This window comes from Ambystoma mexicanum, chromosome 3p (genome assembly GCF_040938575.1).
Source record: "Ambystoma mexicanum isolate Mex_15411 chromosome 3p, UKY_AmexF1_1, whole genome shotgun sequence".
Lineage (NCBI taxonomy): Eukaryota > Metazoa > Chordata > Amphibia > Caudata > Ambystomatidae > Ambystoma > Ambystoma mexicanum.
The window spans coordinates 887,117,685-887,127,370 of record NC_090925.1 but is presented as its reverse complement, the minus strand read 5'-3'; positions in this window follow the sequence as shown (position 1 = coordinate 887,127,370).

Sequence of the window (9,686 nt, the reverse complement as noted above, 5' to 3'; positions counted from 1 at the left end):
CTAAAGGCGTTTGTTTTCTGCAACCAAACCTCTTACAATAACAAAATATCAAATGACTTGGCAATGTCCTTAGATAAACTAGATAACAGATTTATTTATTTATTGTTTGCTTGTTAGAACCTTATACAGCAAGTAAAATACTGTTTCAAAACGCCCACAGGGCGAAGGGAGGGAACAAGGGAGTGAAACACATTACAAAACACTATAATTAACAGCAGTGGGAGGAAAAAGGACAAACCTACTATGCCTTGTGAGTATTCAGAATGTGTAAGTGCAGCAAGGAAAAGTACAGAGGGGGTAAGTGCTGGGGAGTCGGAGCTCATGGGTGAGTCACAGATGAAATGCTATGATTCTTGAGTGCTACACAGCCAGAGCCACGTTAGGTGTAAGTACGAACCTCGGGGGCACAGGGTGTGCCAATGCAAGTGCTGCGGGTAGACAGGAGCTGGACCGATTGGGTGTGGGAGGTCAGGGGCCCAGAGGATGCATAAAGGTCCTGGACACCAATCACAGCAACTGTGAGATTAGCAGAGGAGAGTGGAAGGGAAGGAGGAGGTAAAGAGGAAAGTCTTAAGGAGCTTCCGGAATTTAAGGAAGTCCTGCTCAAGGCGCAGAGGAAGGGGGAGGCAGTTCCATAGGAGGGAGCCAGCTGAGGAAAGCAAACAACCACCTACCCGCTGATTAGCAAAATGCCTTACACACAAAGAGTTGGTCCCAGAGGAACGTAGTGGTCTAGAGGGAGAGTATTTAGTGAGATAAAGTTGAAGATAGTGTGGTCCCCAGGCCCAGACAACCTTGTGGATGATGCAGAGGGATTTGAATTTAATCTGTGCAGCAGCCCGGAGCCAGTGAAGACTTTTTAGGGCAGGAGAGATGCAGTCCCTGGGTTTAAGGCCAAGGATAAATCTTGCTGCCCTATTCTGGATTAGCTGGAGGGGTCGCAGAGTGGAAGAAGGTATATTCAGGAGGAGGCTATTGAAATAGTCAAGCCTAGAGAGAATCAGGGCTTGGGAACATTGAGCTTTTGGGGGAAAGTGAGAAAAGTCAGAATTCCTTTGAGAAGGAAGAGCTGAAAGTGGGACTTCTTGGCAATGTCCCGAGTGTGAGGGAGGAAGGAGAGAGAAGAGTTGAAGATGACACCAATGTTTTTGGCTTCAGAAGAAGGAGCAGGGGGAGAGCCCAAGGAGGAAGGCCAGAGTGAAGGGAAGAAGGAGGGAGCAGTGGTCCAGATAGGAAGGATCTCAGTTTTACAGGCGTTGAGGCAGAGATTGTTGGAGGTGCGCCATGACTGGATGGCAGATAGGCAGTCAGAGATGATGGAGGGTGCAAGAGGGTCAGCAGGAAGTTTTAAAAAGAGCTGTGTGTCGTCTGTGTAACTCTGGAAGTTGGAGGAGATGAGGCATGCAATCAGAGTAAGGTTGATGTTAAAGAGCCAAGGGGAGAGGATAGAGCCCTGGGGGACCCCATAGGTGGAGAAGGAAGTAGGAGAGGAGAAGGTGCCCAGGATGACTTGGTAAGAGCGGTCAGTAAGGAAGGATGTCAGTCAGTCCAGTTCCCGTTCTGAGATACCAGGGTATTGTGGAGTCTTTGTATGAGGATGGAATGGTTGACTGCGTCAAAGGCAGAGGAAAGATCGAGAAGGATGAGGACAGCTGGGGAGTTGGAGTCCAGAGATGCGAGCAGTTCTTCACAGGTGTTCAGAAGAGAAGTTTCTGTGCCTCTGGATGCTCGGAATCCAGATTGATGGTCTTGGAGACCACCAACAAGTTCGGTGTGTGAATTGAGTTGGGGCAATGCCATCTTCTCCAGCAGTTTCCCCAGGAAGGAGGTGATGGAAATGCGGTGGTAGTTGGCAGGGCAGTTAGGGTCTGCTGAAGATATTTTAAGGAGTAGGCGCACAAAGGAGTGCTTAAGGGATTAGGGGAAAGATCCAGTGTCAAAAGAGTGATTGCAGAAATCAGTGAGTGCAGGGACAAGAGAGACAATGTTGTCCTTGATGGTCCTGGATGAGCAAGGGGAAACCTGTTTAGATGAGACCTTTATGGAGAGGACAACTCTGGTAACTTCATCAGATGTGACGGGAGAAGGAGGAGAAGGAGGAAGGAGGAGGGTGGGGGGCCAAGCGAGGTAAGGGGGTGTGGAATGGGATGTCAGGGTGTGTAGCAAGGTTGATGAGGATACTGTGAGTTTTGGTGGCGAAGTGTGTGGCCAGTGCGTTGCAGAGGGCCTGGGAAGGAGAAGGGGAGGAGGAGACTGCGGAAGGGTTGGCTAGTTCACTGAAGAGCTTGAAAAGTTCAGCCATGTTGTTGGATGCACCGGAAACCTGTGCCTGTAAGTGGGCTCTTTTCTTGGCACGGATGGAGAGTCTGTATTGACTTTGGAGCAGGCTGTAGGCCAGTTTTTCAGAGGATGAGCCTGAGGTTTGTCACTTCCGTTCTGCTGCCCTGCACTTTCGTTTCAGGGCTGCAAGTTCAGAGTCGTACCAGGTATCACGCTTAGAGGCAGGTTTCAGGGGGATCCTCATGACTGGGTGAAGAATGTCAAGAGTATTGGTGATGGAAAGGTGGAGGTTGCTGAGGGCACAGAGTCAGAGGTAGAATCAGAGGTAGGGGGTGAGGGGAAGATTGACACTCCAGATGATTGAAGCCCTTGTGTTCCATCAAAGAATCCATGAAGGCAAGGCCACCCAGGATCATCCACAACACACACCCCTATAACTTTTGTTTGCCAGGGCAGAAGGTACCCAAGACCAATCTCTTTTTTCCCAACTCTCTTTTTCCGAATGATTTTCAATTGTTATTACTCCCTTGTCTGTGAAATAATTAATTTTAAGGGGGCGGGGGGCTAAAGACCTTTGTTCATGGGTTCTTTCATTCTCCCTATTAATACAAAGGTTTTTTTTTTGCATATCTTTCAAATTACCAGAAGCAGGAAACACATGATAACCCAATGAGATGGAAGAATCCACTTCAGCCATGATACTTTTAAAAATAAAATTAGAAAATAAATAAACATACATTAAATCTGTGCGAGTTTCATCAATGAATTATATAAAATCAATGTCTTGCGAGTGAATGTTTCTTAAAACCAGCATTTCATGAAATAACTCTTAAATAGCTTTACGATTCAATATTACAGAACAATCATTTTTAAAAATGCTCTCTACAGCTAAATCCTTCCCCTCCCCACAGGCGAACTGTTTGATTAACACCCTATACTCCGCACCCTGAGAATTACGCAAAACATTTGTTCGAGGCTCCACATTATGAGGATCCTCTAAAGATTTCGATCCGCTAAAATGACCATCCATCTGAAATGTAATCCACTTCTGCATCAATTGTACTGAGTATCGAGTGATGACACCACTCCCCCCTGCGAGCTAAGTTCCTCCTGTCCCGCTGCTCGCTTTTCTTCCAAAGATAAACATGGAACAGATGTATGCTCCTCTGCACGACCACAGGTGACTCGCAGCACTCTTTCAGAAGTTACTGCCAAAGTTTTCAGAGAAGCTGGAACCGGTAAAGACCCAATAACAGGAGCTGACTCATCTGAATACATTGATAAATCACTTAAGTTAATCAGCATTAAACATGAATCTATGATTTCTTTACATTCACCAGGAACAGACTGCTCTGCTGACCTCGCCGAATCAGCTGACTGGTCACAATTTAAGGCATTTGCTTTGATATTTTGTTCTTTATCTTTTTACCTTTCTTATGGATACTATTAGAAGATACCTCCTTAGATTGAATAGAGGATCCATGATCAGCACTGAAAGGCTCATTATCATCCTGCTACAAAATCTTGGTACGTCACGATCGTAGAAACTTGAACCGCCATTATTAATATGGCAGAGTTTTTTGATGTTTTTCTTTTATTTCTTTTCAGATGGTATCTTATTCCTTGTGGTCTGACGAAAGAAAGGATGAATATTTTGGTTGACAACATCCGGCATTAAAGTGTCTATTGAAATATCATTGTTAAGAATTTGCATAGATAATTCAGCATTGGTCAATGGAGTTGGAGATAGTGAAATAATTTCCACCGGCATTGAAAATGCAGACTGCTGGTCGATATTAAGTGCATGACTCACCACAGGACAATTAATTGAGCACAAATTAAACCTTCTATGAATGTTACTTTGGTGATTAGAGAAACTAAGGACCTTAGTATTGACTTTCAATTCATTATTTATGTTCTCATAAAGTTTCACCAAATATTTTAAGACAAGATTCAAAGAAGCAAATAAAGACGGTGGACCCAATTCCTGATAATTTGATATATTTACCATTGGGTTGTATACGAATTGTTCGTTTTACAACTGCTCGAATGACAATTGACCTTTTCACAATTGACCGAATTGCGAAGGTCAATTGTACCATATATGTGGGGGAAACCCCCCACAACCTCCCACCCAACGCCAAACCCTCCATATCATATCACCAAACCGATATATATATATATTCGGTCAATTGTCAAAAGGTCAATTGTGACCCTTTAAATTTGGTCAATTGTTCATTCGAACAATTGTAAACGAACAATTTGGGTAATACCTTACCATTGAGCTATTGCCCATAGATTGAAATGAGTTTGCATAGGAGTAGGGTTGTATGATGAGGCCGAGGGTTGAAAAATCAGGGATTTGTTGGTGTCAAACTGAACAGAGTTTTTAGGTGAGTTAAGCAGTGACAATGAATAATTAAGAGGGTCAGCAGATAGGCTAAGCTCAGCGGTAATAGGTATTACAGTCACTCGACCAACTAACTTGCCCCACCCCTGTGCTGACGGTACCACTTTTGCATATGCATAACTTCCTCCTAATTCACTACACTCTCTTTCTCAGCCACTTGGTTTCCAAGGTCGTACTTTCCCACACCTATATTTTAACAGGCCGTAAGAGATGATACTGTGAACCGGCTAATTGCTCCACTAGGGCTATTAGGTGAGATAGATTGTAAAGCCAATGATGTTGAAAGAGACATAGCTGGCTGGAAAGAGTTACACACCAATAAATCTCCAACGGGGGATGCTTTACATCTTATATTGTACATATTAAAAACGCAAAAAAGAATGCAATATGATTTACAGCTCTGAGGTATCACTCACCCCACAGTCTGTAGTCCAGCACATTTTTGTGTGCACATAGCACCCAGCAGAGCTGCACAACTTATATAACTGCACTTGGGTGCACTTGGAGTGCACTTAGCACCACAAGCAGTTTTTGAAGGGTTCTCCTCCTCTTCCTCTGCATGTCCGCTGCCGGGGGAAGTGGAGATGAAAATAAGACTCCCAGTAGTTCATCCAACATTCGGTATGCCCACAGTGGGCAAGAACAATTTCCAGTTTCCTCACTCCACGCCAACAGACAAACAGACTCCCAAACTGCTATAAGTGCACTTGGGTGCACTTCACAACTATTTCTCAAAAACTGACAGCAGTGATAAAGCCTCTGGGTAAACATGAAACTCTTTATTTAAATTTTAGAACTGTTATGGGTCTTTCTCTCAAACTGATGTGTTTCACAAGTGGGGGAAGTCAAGTATTTTTGGCATAATGCATGGTTTAAGGTGCATCTATTTTCTCATGCAGTCAGGATAAGTCTACTTAGCACAAGGGTGCCACTTTCCATTGGCGGCAGTCTGCTCTCTATAAAGATATTATAACATACTGATGAAGATTAACATCCCTTTGGAGGCTGATGAAGGTACGGTGGCTGGGAGGGTGTTTAACATAAGGCCTATGCATGCCTGGGGCTTGTTGTGTGAGTGAAAACAAGAACAGAGCCACTAACAGCCTTCAAATGACAGTGTTTAAAGCCCACGGTGGATATGCAAACAACAAATTAGGTTAATAAAAAATTAAACAAGCAGCTTAACTGACTCTGTGTTGTTCCTTTGTTTCAAAACCTTCCAAGCCAAATAACACCTACTTTCCTTTATATAGCACTGTTCTGAGGCAAAGCTACCCCTCATAGAACATGTAATGGTTTGAGTAGTAGCTAGATGGTAGCCCTATCTGGCTTCCAGATTGCTCTACGATGTTGCCTCCCAAATATAGGCAGGGAGGCTGGAGACAATGGGCCTCATTATGACCCTAGCGGTGACGGTATGAACGGTGCCGGTAAGGCACCGGCACCGTTCATACCGTCCCACTGCATTAAGAGTTCTGATTGTGTGTTTCCTGACAGCCTGCCAGGTCTTACATGGCGGGCTGTGCGGCACCCGCGAGCATAACCTGTAATTGCGCCAGCACCGTTATCAACGGTGCCGGCGCAGCCATTCTCCCCACCCCCATTCTGCCCTATAGGGCAGAATGGGGATCGGGAGCCCGGCAATACCAGCACCCGTGGATGTGCAGTTACCGGCCCATTCATTTCGTAATGGGCCGGTTATTGCCCAATCGCGGGAGGTGGTGCCGGTAGCGAGCATGGTGGTAGCCGTGCCTGCCATACAGGCACCGCTACCGCCATGCTCGTAATGTGGCCCAATGAGACCCAGTTCTTTTAGGTCTTCCTTGCCTTAGGTAAATCTGCCAGTGAATGGGGTGTGTGAATGAACAGAGGAGCAGAACATGAGGAAAGTACAATTGAATGAGGAAGGGGCAAGAAAAGGGCCCTATGTGATATTTCCACATTTTAAAGGCTGAACACAGTCCAAAATATCACATATTCTCCCCCCAACTCGCAAGGTGACCCCCCTCCCCACCTCCACTGTCTACCGTTGATTTTCCTGTTACTCGGGGGTTTAACCCCCCCAAACCTACATTTCCTCACCCACCACCCCCTTCCCAGGCCAGCACACACCTTGTCACCAAACACACACACCCTCACACACACAACACATTAAACACACTCAACTCAATCGATGCTCCTTTCCACTCCTGCCCGCGCTTGACAGCCCCTGTGCGCATTCGTGTGTGCCAGGGGCAAGACAGTTCGATTTAGAAAGACCGCTCTATCACAAAGTGGTCTTTCTAAATCGGTCTTTTTTTCCTCGATTATTTCAAAAACGACTTTTTCACTTAACACCAAGAAAAGAGGCAAGGACAGAAAAGAAATGTATGGTGGGGAAGGACGTATGCCCGGCTTGAAAAGTTATGTATTGAGCACAAAATGGGGACTTGAGACCCCTGTACATCCACATCGAAGAAATAAGAGAGTATCCGACACATCAGAGTGATACAGCACAGCAATTAGGAAGCAACAACAGAGTAATGGGGACCAGCTGCTGGCGACAGTGCAGAATGGTGGGGACTGAGAAATAGAGATATCTTTGCACCCATGCCACAGATGTGCTAGGATATGGACAACTCACGCTCCACAATGACGTCCCTAGGACTAGACTGCTTGGGTGAACGCATGATAGGTTGTGAACTAAGGAAGAGAGTCATGTGTTTGTTCCACACAGGTCTGTGCACAGCATAACCTGCTGGTCATCTGAGATTTTAGAATTAATCTATACTGTTTATGAATCCAAAACCCTTATTTTTGGGCATCTCCCAATCATGTAAATGAGAAATGTACCAGTGGTGCAGGACTCCATGGGGGCAAAGAGTGCATTAGATATGAAGAACCCTGCAATTCTGGCTCTTACAGCCTCCTCACGAGTTGGGTGCTAGCCCTTAAATGCAGCATTAACGGTGTTACCACCACATTTACCGGTCCGCCCAATCTCGAGTCCGGCGTGTTTACCCGCAGCTGGGGTAAACATGCAGGGAAAATGCCAATTTTTGACACAATTACCACTGGCATATTCCTTTTATTTACTATTCGTTACTGTAGGTTTCACCGAATATCATTTGACCTGATGAAATTTCACCGAACATATTGCACAGAAAATGGTATATGTGTAATGCATAATAGGCGGGTTGTGGGGTAAGGGTATAAGTTAGGGTATGGAGGGGTTAGTGGTGGCTCTGGGGGGTCTCCCCCATAAAAAAAGTAGAAAAAGTAAAAAGTTAATTTCGTTTTTCAGTGAAATGGATTCAGTGAAATCTCCATTAGGTGAAATATGTTTGACTGATTCCTCTCACGGAGGTGAAAGTGAGTCATGCCGTCGACATATGAGTTGAGAAGTGGAGTGGGAAATGCGCGAGGAAATGCTGTGCATCAGCTTGATATAGGAGGCCGAATGGACACTCTACAAATAGGGGCATGGGTGTATGGTGAGTCTACCTCCCCGGCTCCCATAAGGAATAAAAGCGATTTATTTGGGGATACTCAAAGTGTCCTTGAACACGTGGAGACTGCAACGGCTAATACCCCAATGGATACAGGAAATCGGCAAAGGAAACTGTTCGCTTTCATGCCTCCACGCCAATCCAGGCTGCAGACTATTCCAAAGTCCCTTTCAAATGTCTGCAATCAGTGGCGAATCGGATGCCACTATCCACTTCTGCCAATAATGGTGGAGAGGGTGCATCCATAAACCCTGTAATAAACCTCCGGTTTTTGTATTTGGAACTGTGACTACCGATGAATCTGTGATACACAATGACTACTTGGACAAAACTGTTTGTGCTGCGTTGCTTCCCAACGCCTCCAGAGGAGACGAAGGATCAGAACCAAGAGATATAGAGGTATTTGAAGATTCCTTCCAGATGATACTGTCAGCAAACAGACATTCTGAAAGACATTACTGATATGGAAAAGATGTCTGTCCATGATATTATGGTGTCTAATGTAGAACAAGCCAAAGGAGACGATAAGACGGTCCAAGTGGCTGATAACCAAATAAGACATAGGGTGGACATCTCACCTAAGGTGGTCTTGTCCGAGGTGGAGCCGAAAGAGGGTGTCCCATTATATATATCCTCTCTGGCAAATGATGACCAATGTGGTGCCTTACGTCAATATAATCCTGGAAATGAAATCGAAGGCACTGCTGAGCGGAGGCCATTCCTATATAAGGGGGCAAGAGATAGTGATGTGGTCAACCGCCACTTAAGTGGTCAGCAGAATAACAGAGATCAGGATGTGGAAGTGGTATGTATCGATGGGGGTGATATGGCGGCGTCTTGCCCACACAAATTCGATAATCTATGTGATAATAAGCATGATAATCTCTGTAATGGGATCCTCAATGAAGGGATATTAAGGAGCAAAAGCCCAGTGTCGCAACATGAATGTGCATAGGCCTTGAATTCTGCAAAGGATTCGTATTTACCATTAATTACGAATCTACATATCAGCCTAAATTTGGTTCTTAAAAACCTTGCGGATACACAGGAAAACTTGGGGGGTGTCCTGTTGGGTCAACAATCGGCCTTTAATATTCTAGATGAATGAATAATGTCATTGGAAGGTTTTGTGAAGGGAGTACAGAACACAACCAATGTATCGGGGCACAGGGGGGAGACTAATACTAATTATGCCCATAAAACTATAAATCTGGAAGAAAAGATGTCCTTAATTGTGGAAACACTAAGGAAAAAAGATGCAAATAATGAGAATGCCCACAATAGACATAATGTTGCAACTGCTGAAGGATTGTGCCCCAATGAGCACTGGGAAGTGCATAACAAGAGCGTATTGTTGGATGCATCTACAGGTGGTATTGTGGCCGATATGTCTTTTACTGCTGATAGGCCCATGGTTTTAATAGAAGCGACAGCGAGACTGGAGAGGGAGGAGGGAAATAATGGTCCCACCCCCCAAAGTGAAGTGACAAATAAGGAGAGTGAATGTT